Consider the following 23,292-nt stretch of genomic DNA (forward strand, 5'->3'; position numbering starts at 1 on the left):
CCCCTATGGGCTATATGTGAGGTATTTTTAGCCTTGTATAAGGTTTATATTTGCCTCTCAGAGCGCCCCCCCCCAGCGCTCTGCACCCTCAGTGACTGCCCAGTGAAGTGTGCTGAGAGGAAAATGGCGCACAGCTGCAGTGCTGTGCGCTACCTTATGAAGACTGAGGAGTCTTCAGCCGCCGGTTTCCGGACCTCTTCACGCTTCAGCATCTGCAAGGGGGTCGGCGGCGCGGCTCCGGGACCGGACTCCACGGCTGGGCCTGTGTTCGATCCCTCTGGAGCTAATGGTGTCCAGTAGCCAAGCAGCAAATCCACTCTGCATGCAGGTGAGTTTACTACTTTCCCCCTAAGTCCCACGTTGCAGTGATCCTGTTGCCAGCAGGACTCACTGTAAAGAAAAAAACCTAAACTAAACTTTCTCTAAGCAGCTCTTTAGGAGAGCCACCTAGATTGCACCCTTCTCGTTCGGGCACAAAATCTAACTGGAGTCTGGAGGAGGGTCATAGGGGGAGGAGCCAGTGCACACCACCTGACCTAGTAAAGCTTTACTTTTTTGTGCCCTGTCTCCTGCGGAGCCGCTATTCCCCATGGTCCTTTCAGGAACCCCAGCATCCACTTAGGACGATAGAGAAATACATTTACCCCCTGGTTCCCAGGCAGCATCCAAATGCATGGGGTAGTCAGTCACTATATGAGATTGACCTGCATGTCTGACCGATCTGAAGATGTGACACATGGCCAGTGGGAGTGTGCAATAGTGCGTACACACTTGACGATTTGAACAATTTTTCGTTCCTATCCGTGAGAAATCGGACAAAAAAAGTGTAATATGTAGCCAGCCTATTGTGTAAGAAGAACTGACGAGAATAATGTATGTATCTGCATTGTTTGTAAACGAAACGTGCGAGCTCACCAATGTGTCCCTATATAATAGCTGTGTCTGCCTCCAATGTAACTGTAACGATCCCTCTACCTAACGCCTGACCCTACCAGCAATAACGTCCCGGAAGCAGCACTCCTCCTCCCACCTGCTGCCTGCAAGGTGGATGCTGCCAGCACTTAAATCATGCAGCATACTGAGGTAAACAGTATCAGCCAATCACTAGTTAGGCTTTCCGTTACGTCACCAGACAGTCTGGTCTGCGGCCGCCTCCCCTCACACCTCACATTTTGTGTGTAGTGTACCTCTATACATATTCCACCAATCGTTCAAACCGGCAATCGACCAATCAAAATCGGAGTGACGTTATCCCCTGAGACCAGGAGGGAACTTTCCAGCCAATCAGAAGGCGTCTAAGAATCACCGTGTTATATCTCAGCCAATAACAGACAAGTTAACATTCAACTTCTATGCGCCCAATCAGAGGAGTCCTTATGTTTTGGCTCTAGGTTTTGAATACTGTTCTGTTGATGGCCGCTGTAGAAGGCGAGTGTGCCTTGGTGTGTGGTGAGGCGACGTCGCCGGTATCCGCCGCCGTATAGCCCCGCTCCGCCGTACCCCTGCCAGGGACGGACGCTCGCTCTGACTGGTAACTATACTCCGCAGCTAATGACTACTTCGTGCCGAGGTGATCGCCGGCTGGTATCAGTGGGGCATGTGGGCGGGCCCAGGTGGAGTACCCGGCGCCCGGGGGCATTGCAGTGCAGTCTCTTGTCTACAGTCCGAGTGTCACAGTGCAGACTGTGGAGTCCTTGCCATCATGTATTTTCATGTGAGTGTGTGTTTGTAATACACACACACACACACACACACACACACACACACACACACACACACCTGCCAGTCTGCTTCCACACTCCTGTGACAGGTGTGCGGTATTACACCCCTCCTCCTCACCCTATATGAGCAACTTGTTTTATTTCAAGTTGAAAGTTGTGTTTGATAGAAAAAAAGCCAGAAGCTGTAATGACCTGCAGTGTGACATTCTGGTGTTTGGGTGTTTAATTATATTGAACAAAATACGTTTTCATTTATGGTTTACACATTGGGGCTATAGTGGGTTTTGCCCGGTTGGCGACTTACGGTGCTGCATGGGGAAAACTAGTCAAATAAATAGACTCTTTCCCACAGTAAATCAGGGGTTAATGATGGATAACTCACATTCTGCCTTTAATGTGAAATCAGTGGGTATCCCTATGTGTTTAAACACCTGATAGTGCCTTTTCCGTGCAGCTCCTGAGGCTGTGATGAAAAGTCCATCCTTGACAATTAATATACAGTGTAATCCCTGCAGCTATTTGGTTTGTTCTCACTTGAGACATTCCTTCCTCCTATCTCCTGTGATATGCTTGGTGGAGATTTAACAAACCTTCTGAAAAGGAGAAGAGGTATTGTTCTTATCAACCAGTTACATTCTAGCTAGGATTTTCTAGAATGTACTACATCCGTAATGGGTAACAGGTAACGGCAGCCCTCTTAAGGGGGGGGGGGGGGGGGGGGGGCGGTGTACACACACAGCGATGTTCACTTAATTTTTAAGCAATCTGACTAGATTGCTTAGACGTTAAGCACGGATCTCTCCGTTTGTATGCCCCACAGCGATAGCGGTGCGCGGCCCGCCGCTCGTGATTGACTGTGCTAGATTTGCCTGCATGCAGGCGCAATCTAGCACATTGCTCATTTTACCCGCTGGGTGAAATGAGCGCCCCATTGCCCAGCACACATCGCTCTGTGCTGAGCGGGGGCAGATGTGTGCTGAGCGGTCTGTGACAGACCGCTCCGCACACATCTCCTACCGTGTGTACTGCCCTTTAGACTGTAAGGTCTCATGAGCAAGGCCCACTTCCCTCACTCATTTCATCATCTCGCCACTGTCTACAATTTTTCTGCTGCTCCCTTCTTATTTGGGTACTTCAACAGCTGATGCAGAAATGTTGATATACTTTGTTCATGTCTTGCAGTCTTCTGTAGTGTGTGCACTTTTTTTTTCTTGTTTGGTTCATAATATTTCTTTTTATGAACGGTGCTGTAGACCCTTTGTGGCGTCATATAAATGATGATAATTTATTACCTTAAGATGGTTTTTATTCAATATTTTAAATGAGCTTGCTATTTATATTAAGAGTAACGGGCGGTCCTTTTGTAGGTTAGAGTTTTACCCAATGCGGCCCTGTTGTGTATCAGGTCTGCTATCAATGTACTAGATACATTATAGTTACAGTACAGTCTAGTTGGTATGAGCCACATATCTGCTTCTCCCTTTTAAATGGTTTGATAATTCTTCCCTTGTGTTAAACATATGTAATGTACCTGCTATTGTAAGGATAAATGTCATCTGGGAGCTCACTGACCTGTAATCAAGTCCAAGAGGAGTTTCAATCCTCTGTAATGATTGGAAGTGGATGATAATTAACTAATTTTACCTAAAAACTTGGTTACTGAATATTTATTCACAGGGATTATACCAAAGTTATCAGATGCTGTTTCATCTAGTGTTGAAAGGGGGATGTAGTCAATTACCACAGCTGATTGAATATTTCCCTTAGGCTGGGTACACACTTGCCGCTGCATATCAGATGTGACATCGTGCAAGATTCCTCCCCTGCAAACGATACCTTTCATACACACTGAACAATATTATTTCTCTGACGTCCTAGTGGATGCTGGGACTTCCGTAAGGACCATGGGGAATAGCGGCTCTGCAGGAGACTGGGCACAAAAAGTAAAAGCTTTAGACTAGCTGGTGTGCACTGGCTCCTCCCCCTATGACCCTCCTCCAAGCCTCAGTTAGATTTTTGTGCCCGAACGAGAAGGGTGCATGCTAGGTGGCTCTCCTGAGCTGCTTAGAAGTAAAAGTTTAAATAGGTTTTTTATTTTCAGTGAGTCCTGCTGGCAACAGGCTCACTGCATCGTGGGACTAAGGGGAGAAGAAGCGAACTCACCTGCGTGCAGAGTGGATTGGGCTTCTTGGCTACTGGACATTAGCTCCAGAGGGACGATCACAGGTTCAGCCTGGATGGGTCCCGGAGCCACGCCGCCGGCCCCCTTACAGAGCCAGAAGAGCGAAGAGGTCCGGAGAAATCGGCGGCAGAAGACGTTCCTGTCTTCAGATAAGGTAGCGCACAGCACTGCAGCTGTGCGCCATTGCTCTCAGCACACTTCACACTCCGGTCACTGAGGGTGCAGGGCGCTGGGGGGGGAGCGCCCTGAGACGCAATAAAACATGTTTAAACCTTATATGGCTAAAGAAATACATCACATATAGCTCCTGGGCTATATGGATGCATTTCACCCCTGCCAGTTTTCCTAAAAAAAGCGGGAGAAAAGGCCGCCGTGAAGGGGGCGGAGCCTATCTCCTCAGCACACAAGCGCCATTTTCCCTCACAGTTCCGCTGGAAGGAAGGCTCCCAGACTCTCCCCTGCAGTCCTGCTACAGAATCAGGGTAAAACAAGAGAGGGGGGGCACTATTGGCAGCTAATATAAAACAGCAGCTATAAAGGGAGTAACACTTACATAAGGTTATCCCTGTATATATATAGCGCTCTGGTGTGTGCTGGCAAACTCTCCCTCTGTCTCCCCAAAGAGCTCGTGGGGTCCTGTCCTCTTTCAGAGCATTCCCTGTGTGTGTGCTGGGTGTCGGTACGATTGTGTCGACATGTATGAGGAGGAAAATGATGTGGAAGCAGAGCAATTGCCTGTGTTAGTGATGTCACCCCCTAGGGAGTCGACACCTGACTGGATGGTCGTATTTAAAGAATTACGTGACAGTGTCAGCACTTTGCAAAAAACTGTTGACGACATGAGACACCCGGCAAATCAATTAGTGCCTGTTCAGGCGTCTCAGACACCGTCGGGGGCGCTAAAACGCCCGTTACCTCAGATGGTCGACACAGACCCAGACACGGATACTGAATCCAGTGTCGACGGTGAGGAGACAAACGTAATGTCCAGTAGGTCCACACGTTACATGATCACGGCAATGAAGGAGGCATTGAATATTTCTGACACTACAAGTACCACAAAAAAGGGTATTATGTGGGGTGTGAAAAAACTACCAGTAGTTTTTCCTGAATCAGATGAATTAAATGAGGTGTGTGATAAAGCGTGGTTTTCCCCCGATAAAAAAGTGCTGATTTCTAATAAATTATTGGCACTATACCCTTTCCCGCCAGAGGTTAGGGCGCTTTGGGAAACACCCCCTAGGGTAGATAAGGCGCTCACACGCTTATCAAAACAAGTGGCGTTACCGTCTCCCGATACGGCCGCCCTTAAGGAACCAGCTGATAGAAGGCTGGAAAATATCCTTAAAGGTATATACACACATACTGGTGTTATACTGCGACCAGCAATCGCCTCAGCCTGGATGTGCAGTGCTGGAGTGGCTTGGTCGGATTCCCTGACTGAAAATATTGATACCCTGGATAGGGACAGTATATTATTAACTATAGAGCATTTAAAGGATGCATTACTATATATGCGAGATGCACAGAGGGATATTTGCACCCTGGCATCTAGAGTGAGTGCGATGTCCATTTCTGCCAGAAGAGCGTTATGGACGCGACAGTGGTCAGGTGATGCGGATTCCAAACGACATATGGAAGTATTGCCGTATAAAGGGGAGGAGTTATTTGGGGTCGGTCTATCGGACCTGGTGGCCACAGCAACGGCTGGAAAATCCACCTTTTTACCCCAGGTCACCTCTCAGCAGAAAAAGACACCGTCTTTTCAAACTCAGTCCTTTCGTTCCCATAAGGGCAAGCGGGCAAAAGGCCACTCATTTCTGCCCCGGGGCAGAGGAAGGGGAAAAAGACTGCACCAGGCAGCCTCTTCCCAGGAGCAGAAGCCCTCCCCCGTTTCTGCCAAGTCTTCAGCATGACGCTGGGGCCTTACAAGCGGACTCAGGCACGTTGGGGGGCCGTCTCAAGAATTTCAGCGCGCAGTGGGCTCACTCGGAAGTGGACCCCTGGATCCTGCAGGTAGTATCACAGGGGTACAAATTGGAATTCGAGACGTCTCCCCCTCGCCGGTTCCTGAAGTCTGCTCTACCAACGTCTCCCTCCGACAGGGAGGCGGTAGTGGAAGCTATTCACAAGCTGTATTCCCAGCAGGTGATAATCAAGGTACCCCTCCTACAACAGGGAAAGGGGTATTATTCCACGCTGTTTGTGGTACCGAAGCCGGACGGCTCGGTGAGACCAATTTTAAATCTAAAATCCTTGAACACTTACATAAAAAGGTTCAAATTCAAGATGGAGTCACTCAGAGCAGTGATAGCGAACCTGGAAGAAGGGGACTATATGGTGTCTCTGGACATCAAAGATGCTTATCTCCATGTCCCAATCTACCCTTCTCACCAAGGGTACCTCAGGTGTGTGGTACAAAACTGTCATTATCAGTTTCAGACGCTGCCGTTTGGATTGTCCACGGCACCACGGGTCTTTACCAAGGTAATGGCCGAAATGATGATTCTTCTTCGAAGAAAAGGCGTCTTAATTATCCCTTACTTGGACGATCTCTTGATAAGGGCAAGGTCCAGGGAACAGTTAGAGGTCGGAGTAGCACTATCTCAGGTAGTGCTACGTCAGCACGGGTGGATCCTAAATATCCCAAAATCACAGCTGATTCCAACAACACGTCTACTGTTCCTGGGGATGATTCTGGACACAGTCCAGAAAAAAAAAAAAAGTTTTTTCTCCCGGAGGAGAAGGCCAGGGAGTTATCCGAGCTAGTCAGGAAACTCCTAAAACCAGGCCAAGTGTCAGTGCATCAATGCACGAGAGTCCTGGGAAAAATGGTGGCTTCTTACGAAGCGATTCCATTCGGAAGATTCCATGCAAGAACTTTTCAGTGGGATCTGCTGGACAAATGGTCCGGATCGCATCTTCAGATGCATCAGCGGATAACCCTATCTCCAAGGACAAGGGTGTCTCTCCTGTGGTGGTTACAGAGTGCTCATCTTCTAGAGGGCCGCAGATTCGGCATTCAGGATTGGATGCTGGTGACCACCGATGCCAGCCTGAGAGGCTGGGGAGCAGTCACACAGGGAAGAAATTTCCAGGGCTTGTGGTCAAGCATGGAAACGTCTCTTCACATAAATATCCTGGAACTAAGGGCCATTTACAATGCCCTAGGTCAAGCAAGGCCTCTGCTTCAGGGTCAGTCGGTATTGATCCAATCGGACAACATCACGGCAGTCGCCCACGTCAACAGACAGGGCGGCACAAGAAGCAGGGGGCAATGGCAGAAGCTGCAAGGATTCTTCGCTGGGCGGAAAATCATGTGGTGGCAGTGTCAGCAGTGTTCATTCCGGGAGTGGACAACTGGGAAGCAGACTTCCTCAGCAGACACGACCTCCACCCGGGGGAGTGGGGACTTCACCCAGAAGTCTTTCAAGTGATTGTAAACCGTTGGGAAAAACCAAAGGTGGACATGATGGCGTCCCGTCTCAACAAAAAACTGGACAGATATTGCGCCAGGTCAAGGGACCCTCAGGCAATAGCGGTGGACGCTCTGGTAACACCGTGGGTGTACCAGTCGGTGTATGTGTTCCCTCCTCTGCCTCTCATTCCAAAAGTACTGAGAATCATAAGAAGGAGAGGAGTGAAGACTATACTCGTGGCTCCGGATTGGCCAAGAAGAACTTGGTACCCGGAACTGCAAGAGATGCTCACGGAGGACCCGTGGCCTCTACCTCTAAGAAAGGACCTGCTCCAGCAGGGACCTTGTCTGTTCCAAGACTTACCGCGGCTGCGTTTGACGGCATGGCGGTTGAACGCCGGATCCTGATGGAAAAAGGCATTCCAGATGAAGTCATCCCTACCCTGATCAAAGCCAGGAAGGATGTAACTGCGAAACATTATCACCGCATTTGGCGAAAATATGTTTCCTGGTGTGAGGCTAAGAAGGCCCCACACAGAGGAATTTCAACTGGGTCGTTTCCTGCATTTCCTGCAAGCAGGACTGTCTATGGGCCTAAAATTAGGATCCATTAAGGTTCAAATTTCGGCCCTGTCGATCTTCTTCCAGAAAGAACTGGCTTCATTGCCTGAAGTTCAGACGTTTGTCAAGGGGGTACTGCATATACAAACTCCTTTTGTGCCACCAGTGGCACCTTGGGATCTCAATGTAGTTTTAGGGTTCCTAAAATCACATTGGTTTGAACCACTCACCACTGTGGAATTAAAATATCTCACATGGAAGGTGGTCATGCTGTTAGCTCTGGCGTCAGCCAGGCGTGTCTCAGAAATGGCGGCTTTGTCATATAAAAGCCCTTACCTAATTTTTCATTCAGACAGGGCAGAATTGAGGACTCGTCCTCAATTTCTCCCTAAGGTGGTTTCAGCGTTTCACATGAACCAACCTATTGTGGTGCCTGCGGCTACTAGGGACTTGGAGGACTCCAAGTTGTTGGACGTAGTCAGGGCCCTGAAAATATATGTTTCCAGGACGGCTGGAGTCAGAAAATCTGACTCGCTGTTTATCCTGTATGCACCCAACAAGCTGGGTGCTCCTGCTTCTAAGCAGACGATTGCTCGTTGGATTTGTAGTACAATTCAGCTTGCACATTCTGTGGCAGGACTGCCACAGCCAAAATCTGTTAAAGCCCATTCCACAAGAAAAGTGGGCTCATCTTGGGCGGCTGCCCGAGGGGTCTCGGCTTTACAACTTTGCCGAGCAGCTACTTGGTCAGGGGCAAACACGTTTGCAAAATTTTACAAATTCGATACCCTGGCTGAGGAGGACCTGGAGTTCTCTCATTCGGTGCTGCAGAGTCATCCGCACTCTCCCGCCCGTTTGGGAGCTTTGGTATAATCACCATGGTCCTTACGGAAGTCCCAGCATCCACTAGGACGTCAGAGAAAATAAGAATTTACTTACCGATAATTCTATTTCTCATAGTCCGTAGTGGATGCTGGGCGCCCATCCCAAGTGCGGATTGTCTGCAATACTTGTATATAGTTATTGTTACAAAAAATCGGGTTGTTTATTGTTGTGAGCCATCTTTTCAGAGGCGTTTATCATACTGTTAACTGGGTTCAGATCACAGGTTGTACAGTGTGATTGGTGTGGCTGGTATGAGTCTTACCCGGGATTCAAAATCCTTCCTTATTATGTACGCTCGTCCGGGCACAGTATCCTAACTGAGGCTTGGAGGAGGGTCATAGGGGGAGGAGCCAGTGCACACCAGCCAGTCTAAAGCTTTTACTTTTTGTGCCCAGTCTCCTGCGGAGCCGCTATTCCCCATGGTCCTTACGGAAGTCCCAGCATCCACTACGGACTATGAGAAATAGAATTATCGGTAAGTAAATTCTTATTTTACTATATCGTCAGTGATGGTACCCGGCCACATCCAGTCTTGTACAATATCTTTAGAATTCAAGGTAAAAACGAAAGAGATTGTACATCGCCGACCTACGGGAGCGCGCATCATTAATGATATACTGGACGATGTCAACGATATATAGCCAAGTGTGTAACAAGCCTAATGGGCCCTACTCACTTGGCGATGTGCCGCCGAGGTGCCCGACGGCCGATACGGCCGACGAGAGACCCGGCGGCGGGGGGGCAGTGACGGGGGGAGTGAAGTTTCTTCACTCCCCCCGTCACCCGGCTGCATTGAAGTGCAGGCAAATATGGACGAGATCGTCCATATTGGCCTGCATGCACAGCCGACGGGAGACCAGCGATGAACGAGCACGGGGACGCGCATCGTTCATCGCTTAAGTCTCCACACTGAAAGATATGAACGAGTTCTCGTTCATTTATGAACGAGATCGTTCATATCTTTCAGAATATCGCCAAGTGTGTAGGGCCTATAAGTGTGTTAAAGAAAAATAAGTCTAGATATGAGCATTTCAGTTTGTTAAACTTCTTGAAAACTTTGCATTTGACATCATTTTGATTTCTTGATTAGGCATTTAAAGTAGAAGATGTGCATTCAAGTTTTGAAGCTTATGTAGAGGAGTCCTAGAAGGCCACTGAAAGCAATCTTTGGGTGAGTGTCTATACAGATGTTTGAGATGCCTTTTGTTATTTTCCTATATTTTGAATGATTACAGAAGAGTTTTGTCTGTGTACAAAGTACATTCTGTTTGCAAAGTGCTAGACATGCCGTACTGTACTAATAGTGAGAATTATACCTCTTTTACACCAAACTTTTGCCGGGGTAACCCAGTTCAGGGCTCGGTGTAAGAGGGTCCAAAAATAAACAAACTAAAAACTGGTACAGTGACCCAGTAATACAACCCAGGTAGTTTTTACAGGATTGGTCCCAGGATGGACCCTGGTTAAGGAGGATTGTAAACGGGTACCCTGGTTTGTCACACATGGGTCCTGTTCACAGCATGGGACAATCCATATTTCCTGGCGCTTGGAGATGTTCTCCAAGCACTGGCAGACGAGTTCCACTGCAGACTAGTACAGCGTAAATTGGTGCTGACCCAGGAATAACCTGGGGTTGGCATCACGATGTGAAGGAGGTCTGACCTTGTTTGCAGCAGAGTTTAATAGGGGTATTACAAATACCGTGGTAACTCTGGCAGAGGAAGAGTAATCAAAACAAAAATAAACACTTGTGTTATTTTTTTTTTTTTTTTTTAACATCAGTTATATTACACAATGCTATACTAAGATTATACAGTCATGCACATCAGTACCTACCTAGTCTATATTACCTTCCCCACATACAGATGTATGCCACGATGTGTACGCACGGGCATATGCATAGTGTCATAGTGCGAACGTGCCTGGCTGCGACTGGTGGCAGCTGGCATTCGTTATATAGGCTTCAATGGGTGCATTTGCGTGCGCACATAGTCGCAGGCATAATCGTGGCAACGATGAGCATGGCTACATCTGTATACTTAAATCCATTTCTCTGACGTCCTAGTGGATGCTGGGACTCCGTCAGGACCATGGGGATTAGCGGCTCCGCAGGAGACAGGGCACAAAAATAAAAGCTTTAGGACTAGGTGGTGTGCACTGGCTCCTCCCCCTATGACCCTCCTCCAAGCCTCAGTTAGGTTTTTGTGCCCGTCCGAGCAGGGTGCAATATCTAGGTGGCTCTCCTAAAGAGCTGCTTAGAAAAAGTTATTAGGTTTTTTATTTTCAGTGAGTCCTGCTGGCAACAGGCTCACTGCAACGAGGGACTTAGGGGAGAAGAAGTGAACTCACCTGCGTGCAGGATGGATTGGCTTCTTGGGCTACTGGACACCATTAGCTCCAGAGGGATCGAACACAGGCCCAGCCATGGAGTCCGGTCCCGGACCCGCGCCGCCGACCCCCTTGCAGATGCCGAAAAGTGAAGAGGTCCAGAAACCGGCGGCAGAAGACTTTTCAGTCTTCATGAGGTAGCGCACAGCACTGCAGCTGTGCGCCATTGTTGTCGGCACACTTCACACCAGCGGTCACTGAGGGTGCAGGGCGCTGGGGGGGGGGGCGCCCTGGGCAGCAATGATAATACCTTGTTCTGGCTAAAAATACATCACATATAGCCCCTGGGGCTATATGGATGTATTTAACCCCTGCCAGGTCTCACAAACACCGGGAGAAGAGCCCGCCGAAATAGGGGGCGGGGCCTATCTCCTCAGCACACAGCGCCATTTTCCTGCACAGCTCCGCTGCGAGGAAGGCTCCCAGGACTCTCCCCTGCACTGCACTACAGAAACAGGGTAAAAAAACAGAGAGGGGGGGCACTTTTTTGGCGATATTGATATATTAAGCTGCTATAAAGGAAACAACACTTCTGTAGGGTTGTTCCTATATATTTATAGCGCTTGGGTGTGTGCTGGCAAACTCTCCCTCTGTCTCCCCAAAGGGCTAGTGGGGTCCTGTCTTCGATAAGAGCATTCCCTGTGTGTCTGCTGTGTCGGTACGTGTGTGTCGACATGTATGAGGACGATGTTGGTGTGGAGGCGGAGCAATTGCCGGTAATGGTGATGTCACCCCCTAGGGAGTCGACACCGGAATGGATGGCTTTGTTTATGGAATTACGTGATAATGTCAGCACGTTACAAAAATCAGTTGACGACATGAGACGGCCGGCAAACCAGTTAGTACCTGCCCAGGCGTCTCGGACACCGTCAGGGGCTGTAAAACGCCCTTTACCTCAGTCGGTCGACACAGACCCAGACACGGACACCGAATCTAGTGTCGACGGTGAAGAAACAAACGTATTTTCCAGTAGGGCCACACGTTATATGATCACGGCAATGAAGGAGGCTTTGCATATCTCTGATACTGCAAGTACCACAAAAAGGGGTATTATGTGGGGTCTGAAAAAACTACCTGTAGTTTTTCCTGAATCAGAGGAATTGAATGAAGTGTGTGATGAAGCGTGGGTTAACCCCGATAGAAAACTGCTAATTTCAAAGAAGTTATTGGCATTATATCCTTTCCCGCCAGAGGTTAGGGCGCGCTGGGAAACACCCCCTAGGGTGGATAAGGCACTCACACGCTTATCAAAACAAGTGGCGTTACCGTCTCCTGAAACGGCCGCCCTCAAGGATCCAGCTGATAGGAGGCTGGAAACTACCCTGAAAAGTATATACACTCATACTGGTGTTATACTGCGACCAGCCATCGCCTCAGCATGGATGTGCAGTGCTGGGGTGGTTTGGTCGGATTCCCTGACTGAAAATATTGATACCCTGGATAGGGACAGTATTTTATTGACTATAGAGCAATTAAAGGATGCTTTTCTTTATATGCGAGATGCTCAGAGGGATATTTGCACTCTGGCATCGAGAGTAAGTGCGATGTCCATATCTGCCAGAAGAAGTTTATGGACGCGACAGTGGTCAGGTGATGCGGATTCCAAACGGCATATGGAAGTATTGCCGTATAAAGGGGAGGAATTATTTGGGTCGGTCTATCGGATTTGGTGGCCACGGCAACAGCCGGGAAATCCACCTTTTTACCTCGGGTCCCCTCCCAACAGAAAAAGACACCGTCTTTTCAGCCGCAGTCCTTTCGTTCCTATAAGAACAAGCGGGCAAAAGGACAGTCATATCTGCCCCGAGGCAAAGGAAAGGGTAAGAGAGTGCACCAAGCAGCTCCCTCCCAGGAGCAGAAGCCCTCCCCGGCTTCTGCAAAGCCCTCAGCATGACGTTGGGGCTTTACAAGCGGACTCGGGGGCGGTGGGGGGTCGACTCAAGAATTTCAGCGCACAGTGGGCTCACTCACAGGTGGACCCCTGGATCCTGCAGGTAGTATCTCAGGGTTACAGGTTGGAATTCGAGAAGTCTCCCCCTCGCCGGTTCCTAAAGTCTGCTCTGCCAACGTCTCCCTCAGACAGGGCGACGGTATTGGAAGCCATTCACAAGCTGTATTCTCAGCAGGTGATAGTCAAGGTACCCCTCCTACAACAGGGAAAGGGGTATTATTTCACACTATTTGTGGTACCGAAGCCGGACGGCTCGGTAAGACCTATTCTAAATCTGAAATCTTTGAACCTGTACATACAAAAATTCAAGTTCAAGATGGAGTCACTCAGAGCAGTGATAGCGAATCTGGAAGAAGGGGACTTTATGGTGTCCCTGGACATCAAGGATGCTTACCTGCATGTCCCAATTTGCCCTTCACATCAAGGGTACCTCAGGTTCGTGGTGCAAAACTGTCATTATCAGTTTCAGACGCTGCCGTTTGGGTTGTCCACGGCACCTCGGGTCTTTACCGAGGTAATGGCCGAAATGATGTTTCTTCTGCGAAGAAAAGGCGTATTAATTATCCCTTACTTGGACGATCTCCTGATAAGGGCAAGGTCCAGAGAACAGCTGGAGGACGTAGTAGCACTAACCCAAGTAGTGCTGCAACAGCACGGGTGGATTCTGAATTTTCCAAAATCTCAATTGACCCCGACGACACGTCTGCTGTTCCTGGGAATGATTCTGGACACGGTTCAGAAAAAGGTGTTTCTTCCGGAGGAGAAAGCCAGGGAGTTATCCGAACTTGTCAGGAACCTCCTAAAACCAGGAAAAGTGTCTGTGCATCAATGCACAAGAGTCCTGGGAAAAATGGTGACTTCTTACGAAGCGATTCCATTCGGCAGATTCCACGCACAAACTTTTCAGTGGGATCTGCTGGACAAATGGTCCGGATCGCATCTGCAGATGCATCAGCGGATAACTTTGTCTCCACGGACAAGGGTGTCTCTTCTGTGGTGGTTGCAGAGTGCTCATCTGTTAGAGGGCGCAGATTCGGCATACAGGACTGGGTCCTGGTGACCACGGATGCCAGTCTGAGAGGCTGGGGAGCGGTCACACAGGGAAGAAACTTCCAGGGAGTGTGGTCAAGCCTGGAGATGTCTCTTCACATAAATATACTGGAGCTAAGAGCGATTTACAATGCTCTAAGCCTGGCAAAACCCCTGCTTCAGGGTCAGCCGGTGTTGATCCAGTCGGACAACATCACGGCAGTCGCCCACGTAAACAGACAGGGCGGCACAAGAAGCAGGAGGGCAATGGCAGAAACTGCAAGGATTCTTCGCTGGGCGGAAGATCATGTGATAGAACTGTCAGCAGTGTTCATTCCGGGAGTGGACAACTGGGAAGCGGACTTCCTCAGCAGACACGATCTACACCCGGGAGAGTGGGGACTTCATCCAGAAGTCTTCCACATGATTGTGAACCGTTGGGAAAAACCAAAGGTGGATATGATGGCGTCCCGCCTCAACAAAAAACTGGACAGGTATTGCGCCAGGTCAAGAGACCCTCAGGCAATAGCTGTGGACGCTCTGGTAACACCGTGGGTGTTCCAGTCAGTGTATGCGTTTCCTCCTCTGCCTCTCATACCAAAAGTACTGAGAATTATACGGCAAAGGGGAGTAAGAACGATACTCGTGGCTCCGGATTGGCCAAGAAGAACTTGGTACCCGGAACTTCAGGAGATGCTCACGGAAGATCCGTGGCCTCTACCTCTAAGACGGGACCTGCTTCAGCAGGGACCGTGTCTATTCCAAGACTTAACGCGGCTGCGTTTGACGGCATGGCGGTTGAACGCCGAATTCTAAGGGAAAAAGGCATTCCGGAAGAGGTCATCCCTACCCTGGTAAAAGCCAGGAAGGAGGTGACTGCACAACATTATCACCGCATTTGGAGAAAATATGTTGCGTGGTGTGAGGCCAGGAAGGCCCCGACGGAGGAATTTCAACTGGGTCGATTCCTACATTTCCTGCAAACAGGATTGTCTGTGGGCCTCAAATTAGGGTCCATTAAGGTTCAAATTTCGGCCCTGTCGGTTTTCTTCCAGAAAGAATTGGCTTCAGTTCCTGAAGTCCAGACTTTTGTAAAAGGAGTACTACATATACAGCCCCCGGTTGTGCCCCCAGTGGCTCCGTGGGATCTTAATGTAGTTTTGGATTTTCTCAAATCCCATTGGTTTGAGCCACTCAAATCGGTGGATTTGAAATATCTTACATGGAAAGTAACCATGCTACTGGCCCTGGCTTCAGCCAGGAGATTGTCAGAATTGGCGGCTTTATCGTATAAAAGCCCATATCTGATTTTCCATTCGGACAGGGCAGAACTGCGGACGCGTCCTCAGTTTCTGCCTAAGGTGGTTTCAGCGTTTCACCTGAACCAGCCTATTGTGGTGCCTGCGGCTACTAGCGATTTGGAGGATTCAAAGTTGCTGGACGTTGTCAGGGCATTGAAAATATATATTTCAAGGACGGCTGGAGTCAGAAAATCTGACTCGCTGTTTATACTGTATGCACCCAACAAGCTGGGTGCTCCTGCTTCTAAGCAGACGATTGCTCGTTGGATTTGTAGCACAATTCAACTTGCACATTCTGTGGCAGGCCTGCCACAGCCTAAATCTATCAAGGCCCATTCCACAAGGAAGGTGGGCTCATCTTGGGTGGCTGCCCGAGGGGTCTCGGCATTATAACTCTGCCGAGCAGCTACATGGTCGGGGGAGAACACGTTTGTAAAATTCTACAAATTTGATACCCTGGCTAAAGAGGACCTGGAGTTCTCTCATTCGGTGCTGCAGAGTCATCCGCACTCTCCCGCCCGTTTGGGAGCTTTGGTATAATCCCCATGGTCCTGACTGAGTCCCAGCATCCACTAGGACGTCAGAGAAAATAAGATTTTACTTACCGATAAATCTATTTCTCGTAGTCCGTAGTGGATGCTGGGCGCCCATCCCAAGTGCGGATTGTCTGCAATACTTGTACATAGTTATTGTTACAAAAAAATCGGGTTGTTATTGTTGTGAGCCGTCTGTTCAGAGGCTCCTACGTTTGTCATACTGTTAACTGGGTTCAGATCACAGGTTGTACGGTGTGATTGGTGTGGCTGGTATGAGTCTTACCCGGGATTCAAAATCCTTCCTTATTGTGTACGCTCGTCCGGGCACAGTATCCTAACTGAGGCTTGGAGGAGGGTCATAGGGGGAGGAGCCAGTGCACACCACCTAGTCCTAAAGCTTTTATTTTTGTGCCCTGTCTCCTGCGGAGCCGCTAATCCCCATGGTCCTGACGGAGTCCCAGCATCCACTACGGACTACGAGAAATAGATTTATCGGTAAGTAAAATCTTATTTTCTCTAACGTCCTAGTGGATGCTGGGAACTCCGAAAGGACCATGGGGAACAGCGGCTCCACAGGAGACTGGGCACAAAAGTAAAAACTTTAGGACTAGCTGGTGTGCACTGGCTCCTCCCCCCATGACCCTCCTCCAAGCCTCAGTTAGATTTTTGTGCCCGAACGAGAAGGGTGCAATCTAGGTGGCTCTCCTGAGCTGCTTAGAGTAAAAGTTTAAATTAGCTTTTTTATTTTCAGTGAGTCCTGCTGGCAACAGGCTCACTGCATCGAGGGACTAAGGGGAGAAGAAGCGAACTCACCTGCGTGCAGAGTGGATTGGGCTTCTTAGGCTACTGGACATTAGCTCCAGAGGGACGATCACAGGCCCAGCCATGGATGGGTCCCAGAGCCGCGCCGCCGTCCCCCTTACAGAGCCAGAAGAGCAGAAGAGGTCCGGAAAATCGGCGGCAGAAGACGTCCTGTCTTCAATAAGGTAGCGCACAGCACCGCAGCTGTGCGCCATTGCTCTCAGCACACTTCACACTCCGGTCACTGAGGGTGCAGGGCGCTGGGGGGGGGCGCCCTGAGACGCAATAAAAATACCTTAGATGGCAAAAAAATACATCACATATAGCTCCTGGGCTATATGGATGCATTTAACCCCTGCCAGAATACATAGAAAAACGGGAGATAAGGCTGCCGATAAGGGGGCGGAGCCTATCTCCTCAGCACACTGGCACCATTTTCCCTCACAGCTCCGTTGGAGGGAAGCTCCCTGGCTCTCCCCTGCAGTCACTACACTACAGAAAGGGTTAAAAAAGAGAGGGGGGGCACTAATTACGCGCAGTATTAAAGATACAGCAGCTATAAGGGGAAAAACACTTATATAAGGTTATCCCTGTGTGTGTGTGTGTGTGTGTGTGTGTGTGTATGTATATGTATATATATATATGTGTGTGTGTGTGTGTATATATATCTATCTATCTATATCTAGCTCTGGTGTGTGCTGGCAAACTCTCCCTCTGTCTCCCCAAAGGGCTAGTGGGGTCCTGTCCTCTATCGGAGCATTCCCTGTGTGTGTGCAGTATGTCGGTACGTTTGTGTCGACATGTTTGAGGGGAAAAATGATGTGGAGACAGAGCAGATTGCCTGTAATAGTGATGTCACCCCCTAGGGGGTCGACACCTGAGTGTATGAACTGTTGGAAGGAATTACGTGACAGTGTCAGCTCTGTATAAAAGACAGTGGTTGACATGAGACAGCCGGCTACTCAGCTTGTGCCTGTCCAGACGTCTCATAGGCCGTCAGGGGCTCTAAAGCGCCCGTTACCTCAGATGGCAGATATAGACGCCGACACGGATACTGACTCCAGTGTCGACGGTGAAGAGACAAATGTGACTTCCAGTAGGGCCACACGTTACATGATTGAGGCAATGAAAAATGTTTTACACATTTCTGATAATACGAGTACCACCAAAAAGGGGTATTATGTTCGGTGAGGAAAAACTACCTGTAGTTTTCCTGAATCTGAGAAATTAAATGAGGTGTGTGATGATGCGTGGGTTTCCCCCGATAACAACTGATAATTTCTAAAATGTTATTGGCATTATATCCTTTCCCGCCAGAGGTTAGGGTGCGTTGGGAAACACCCCCTAGGGTGGATAAAGCGCTCACACGCTTGTAAGGGCTCTACCCTCTCCTGAGATGGCCGCCCTTAAGGATCCTGCTGATAAAAAGCAGTAGGGTATCCTAAAATGTATTTACACACATACTGGTGTTATACTGCGACCAGCAATCGCCTCAGCCTGGATGTGCAGTGCTGGGTTGGCGTGGTCGGATTCCCTGACTGAAAATATTGATACCCTAGATAGGGACAGTGTATTTTTGCCTATAGAGCATTTAAAAGATGCATTTCTATATATGCGTGATGCACAGCGGAATATTTGCCGACTGGCATCAAGTCTAAGTGCGTTGTCCATTTCTACCAGTAGAGGGTTATGGACACGACAGTGGTCAGGTGATGCGGATTTCAAACGGCATTTGGAAGTATTGCCTTATTAAGGGGAGGAGTTATTTGGGGTCGGTCTTTCAGACTTGGTGGCCACGGCAACAGCTGGGAAATCCACGTTTGTACCCCAGGTCGCCTCTCAACATGAGAAGACGCCGTATTATCAGGCGCAGTCTTTTCGTGGACAAGCGGGCAAAAGGTTCCTCATTTCTGCCCCGTGACAGAGGGAGAGGAAAAAGGCTGCAGAAATCAGCCAGTTCCCAGGAACAGAAACCCTCTCCCGCCTCTGCCAAGCCCTCAGTATGACGCTGGGGCTTTACAAGCAGAATCGGGCACGGTGGGGGGCCCGTCTCAATGAATTTCAGCGCGCAGTGGGCTCACTCGCAAGTAGACCCCTGGATCCTTCAGGTGATATCTCAGGGGTACAAATTGGAATTCGAGACGTCTCCCCCTCGCCGTTTCCTAAAGTCGGCTTTACCGATGTCTCCTTCTGACAGGGAGGCAGTTTTGGAAGCCATTCACAAGCTGTATTCCCAGCAGGTGATAATCAAGGTACCCCTCCTGCAACAGGGAACGGGGTATTATTCCACACTGTTGTGGTACCGAAGCCGGACGGCTCGGTGAGACCAATTCTAAATCTAAAATCTTTGAACACTTACATACAGAGGTTCAAATTCAAGATTGAGTCACTCAGAGCAGTGATTGCGAACCTGGAAGAAGGGGACTACATGATGTCTCGGGACATCAAGGATGCTTACCTTCATGTCCAAAATTTACCCTTCTCACCAAGGGTACCTCAGGTTTATGGTACAGAACTGTCACTATCAGTTCAGACGATGCCGTATGGATGGTCCACGGCACCCCGGGTCTTTACCAAGGTAATGGCCGAAATGATGATATTCCTTCGAAGGAAGGGAATTTTAGTTATCCCTTACTTGGACGATTCCCTGATAAGGGTAAGATCCAGGGAACAGTTGGAGGTCGGTGTAGCACTATCTCAGGTAGTGTTGCGGCAGCACGATTGGATTCTCAATATTCCAAAATTGCAGCTGGTTCCGACGACTCGTCTTCTGTTCCTAGGGATGATCCTGGACACAGTCCAGAAAAGTGTTTCTCCTGGAGGAGAAAGCCAGGGAGTTATCCGAGCTAGTCAGGAACCTCCTAAAACCGAGCCAAGTCTCAGTGCATCAATGCACAAGGTTTCTGGGTAAAATTGTGGCTTCCTACGAAGCAATCCCATTCGGCAGATTCCACGCAAGAACTTTCCAGTGGGACCTGCTGGACAAATGGTCCGGGTCGCATCTTCAGATGCATCAGCGGATAACCCTGTCACCAAGAACAAGGGTGTCCCTCCTGTGGTGGTTGCAGAGTGCTCATCTTCTAGAGGGCCGCAGATTCGGCTTTCAGGACTGGGTCCTGGTGACCACGGATGCCAGCCTGCGAGGCTGGGGAGCAGTCACACAGGGAAGGAATTTCCAGGGCTTATGGTCAAGCCTGGAGACATCACTTCACATAAATATCCTGAAGCTAAGGGCCATTTACAATGCTCTAAGCTTAGCAAGACCTCTGCTTCAAGGTCAGCCGGTGTTGATCCAGTCGGACAACATCACGGCAGTCACCCACGTAAACAGACAGGGTGGCACAAGAAGCAGGAGGGCAATGGCAGAAGCTGCAAGGATTCTTCGCTGGGCGGAAAATCATGTGATAGCACTGTCGGCAATTCCGGGAGTGGACAACTAGGAAGCAGACTTCCTCAGCAGACACGACCTCCACCCGGGAGAGTGGGGACTTCACCCAGAAGTCTTCCACATGATTATAAACCGTTGGGAAAAACTCGACAGGTATTGCGCCAGGTCAAGGGACCCTCAGGCAATAGCTGTAGACGCTCTGGTAACACCGTGGGTGTACCAGTCAGTGTATGTGTTCACTCATCTGCCTCTCATACCCAAGGTACTGAGATTGATAAGATGGAGAGGAGTAAGCACTATATTCGTGGCTCCGGATTGGCCAAGAAGGACTTGGTAACCGGAACTTCAAAAGATGCTCACGGAGGATCCGTGGCCTCTACCTCTAAGGGACCTGCTTCAGCAAGGACCCTGTCTGTTCCAAGACTTACCTCGACTGCTTTTGACGGCATGGCGGTTGAACGCCGGATCTTGAAGGAAAAAAGGCATTCCGGATGAAGTCATCCCTATCCTGATCAAAGCCAGGAAGGATGTAACCGCAAAACATTATCACCGCATTTGGCGAAAATATGTTGCGTGGTGCGAGGCCAGTAAGGCCCGACGGAGGAAATTCAACTGGGTCGATTCCTACATTTCCTGCAAACAGGAGTGTCTATGGGCCTGAAATTGGGGTCCATTAAGGTTCAGATTTCGGCCCTGTCAATTTTCTTCCAAAAAGAACTAGCTTCAGTCCCTGAAGTTCAGACGTTGTAAAAGGGGTACTGCATATACAGCCTCCTTTTGTGCCTCCAGTGGCACCTTGGGATCTCAATGTAGTTTTTGGGTTCCAAAAAGTCACATTGGTTTGAACCACTTAAATCTGTGGAGTTAAAATATCTCACATGGAAAGTGGTCATGCTGTTGGCCCTGGCCTGGGCCAGGCGCGTGTCAGAATTGGCGGCTTTATCCTGTAAAAGCCCTTATCTGATTTTCCATTCGGACAGGGCGGAATTGAGGACTCGTCCTCAGTTTCTCCCTAAGGTGGTTTCAGCGTTTCACCTGAACCAACCTATTGTGGTGCCTGCGGCTACTAGGGATTTGGAGGACTCCAAGTTGCTAGACGTTGTCAGGGCCCTGAAAATATGTTTCCAGGACGGCTGGAGTCAGAAAATCTGACTCGCTGTTTATCCTGTATGCACCCAACAAGCTGGGTGCTCCTGCTTCTAAGCAGACTATTGCTCGTTGGATTTGTAGTACAATTCAGCTTGCACATTCTGTGGCAGGCCTGCCACAGCCAAAAATCTGTAAATGCCCACTCCACAAGGAAGATGGGCTCATCTTGGGCGGCTGCCCGAGGGGTCTCGGCTTTACAACTTTGCCGAGCAGCTACTTGGTCAGGAGCAAATACGTTTGTAAAATTCTACAAAATTGATACCCTGGCTGAGGAGGACCTGGAGTTCTCTCATTTGGTGCTGCAGAGTCATCCGCGCACTCCCGCCCGTTTGGGAGCTTTGGTATAATCCCCATGGTCCTTTCGGAGTTCCCAGCATCCACTAGGACGTTAGAGAAAATAAGAATTTACTTACCGATAATTCTATTTCTCATAGTCCGTAGTGGATGCTGGGCGCCCATCCCAAGTGCGGATTGTCTGCAATACTTGTACATAGTTACAAAAATCGGGTTATTATTGTTGTGAGCCATCTTTTCAGAGGCTCCTCTGTTATCATGCTGTTAACTGGGTTCAGATCACAGGTTGTACGGTGTGATTGGTGTGGCTGGTATGAGTCTTACCCGGGATTCAAAATCCTTCCTTATTGTGTACGCTCGTCCGGGCACAGTATCCTAGCTGAGGCTTGGAGGAGGGTCATGGGGGGAGGAGCCAGTGCACACCAGCTAGTCCTAAAGCTTTTACTTTTGTGCCCAGTCTCCTGCGGAGCCGCTGTTCCCCATGGTCCTTTCGGAGTTCCCAGCATCCACTACGGACTATGAGAAATAGAATTATCGGTAAGTAAATTCTTATTTTTTTGTCTCAAACTAATGAACTTACCATTATGTTTTTAGAGTGAGAACAGGAGCCCCTGGATGAGATCAATGCAGACACGTAGAGAACAAACTCCACACTGACAGTGTGGTAGCAGTGAGATGCTGTCTGGGATGTAATTGTTAGGTGCTCACAGCATAGCAACTTTGTCATGACATTGGACTCTTAGTGACTTAGCCGCCATCCAGTGAGCATCTAACAAGTATTTCTCCTGGGGATTACCAGGCTTTGTAAGGAAAAAAGCAATGGTGTCAGTGAATTAGGAAGTTTCATTTCTCTTACGTCCTAGAGGATGCTGGGGACTCAAAAAGGACCATGGGGTATAGACTGGATCCGCAGGAGCTTGGGCACACTAAAAAGACTTTGACTGGGTGTGAACTGGCTCCTCCCTTTATGCCCCTCCTCCAGACCTCAGTTAGACTTTGTGCCCAGGAGTGACTGGACACACACTAGGGGAGCTCTACTGAGTTTCTCTAGAAAATACTTTTGTTAGGTTTTTTATTTTCAGGGAGACCTGCTGGCTATAGGCTCCCTGCATCGTGGGACTGAGGGGAGAGAAGTCAGACCTACTGCTGCTTAGTTAAGGGCTCTGCCTCTTAGGCTACTGGACACCATTAGCTCCAGAGGGTTCGATCACTTGGTTCGCCTAGCTGCTTGTTCTCGGAGCCGCACCATCACCCCCCTCACCGAAAGCCAGAAGAAAGAAGCCGGGTGAGTATGAGAAGATCCGAAGACATCGGACGGCAGAAGACTTCAGTAACGAGGTACAGCGCAGCGGTAGCGCTGCGCTCCATGCTCCCACACACTTCACCAACGGCACTTGCGGGTGCAGGGTGCTGGGGGGGGGGGCGCCCTGGGCAGCATGTTACTGGGGTCATTTTGAGCTGGCAGACAGGCATATTCTGTGCCTGGGCACCGTTTTTCATACCCCCGCCATCATAAGATATTTGAATTTTTGCGAGACTGAGGTGCGCTGGGAAGGGGCGGGGCTTAGCCACACAGCTCACCAGCACCATTTTCTCTCATTCACAGCCGCTGCATGAGACGCTGGCCTGGGACCTCCAGGCTCCATTCAAGTAAAAGGAAGCCAAACGGGGACACACACACACACACA

At 49.3% G+C, this 23,292-nt stretch overlaps 1 protein-coding gene across 5 annotated transcripts in view; it reads left to right on the forward strand.

Moving 5' to 3' along the window:
* The first annotated feature begins 1,345 nt into the window (after nucleotides 1–1,345).
* ECT2 (epithelial cell transforming 2) overlaps nucleotides 1,346–23,292 on the forward strand; it is a 719,104-nt gene continuing 697,157 nt past the window's right edge. For 4 of the 5 annotated variants that reach the window (XM_063916272.1, XM_063916273.1, XM_063916269.1 and 1 more), the window contains exons 1-2: nucleotides 1,346–1,531; nucleotides 9,858–9,938. The gene's annotated coding sequence lies outside the window, so the exon portion shown is untranslated. Of the gene's footprint in view, nucleotides 1,532–1,555; nucleotides 1,715–9,857; nucleotides 9,939–23,292 lie in introns of those variants that run through there. The other variant, XM_063916270.1, reaches the window with a different exon arrangement.

The sequence above is a fragment of the Pseudophryne corroboree genome, chromosome 4 (assembly GCF_028390025.1).
Source record: "Pseudophryne corroboree isolate aPseCor3 chromosome 4, aPseCor3.hap2, whole genome shotgun sequence".
Classification (NCBI taxonomy): Eukaryota; Metazoa; Chordata; class Amphibia; order Anura; family Myobatrachidae; genus Pseudophryne; species Pseudophryne corroboree.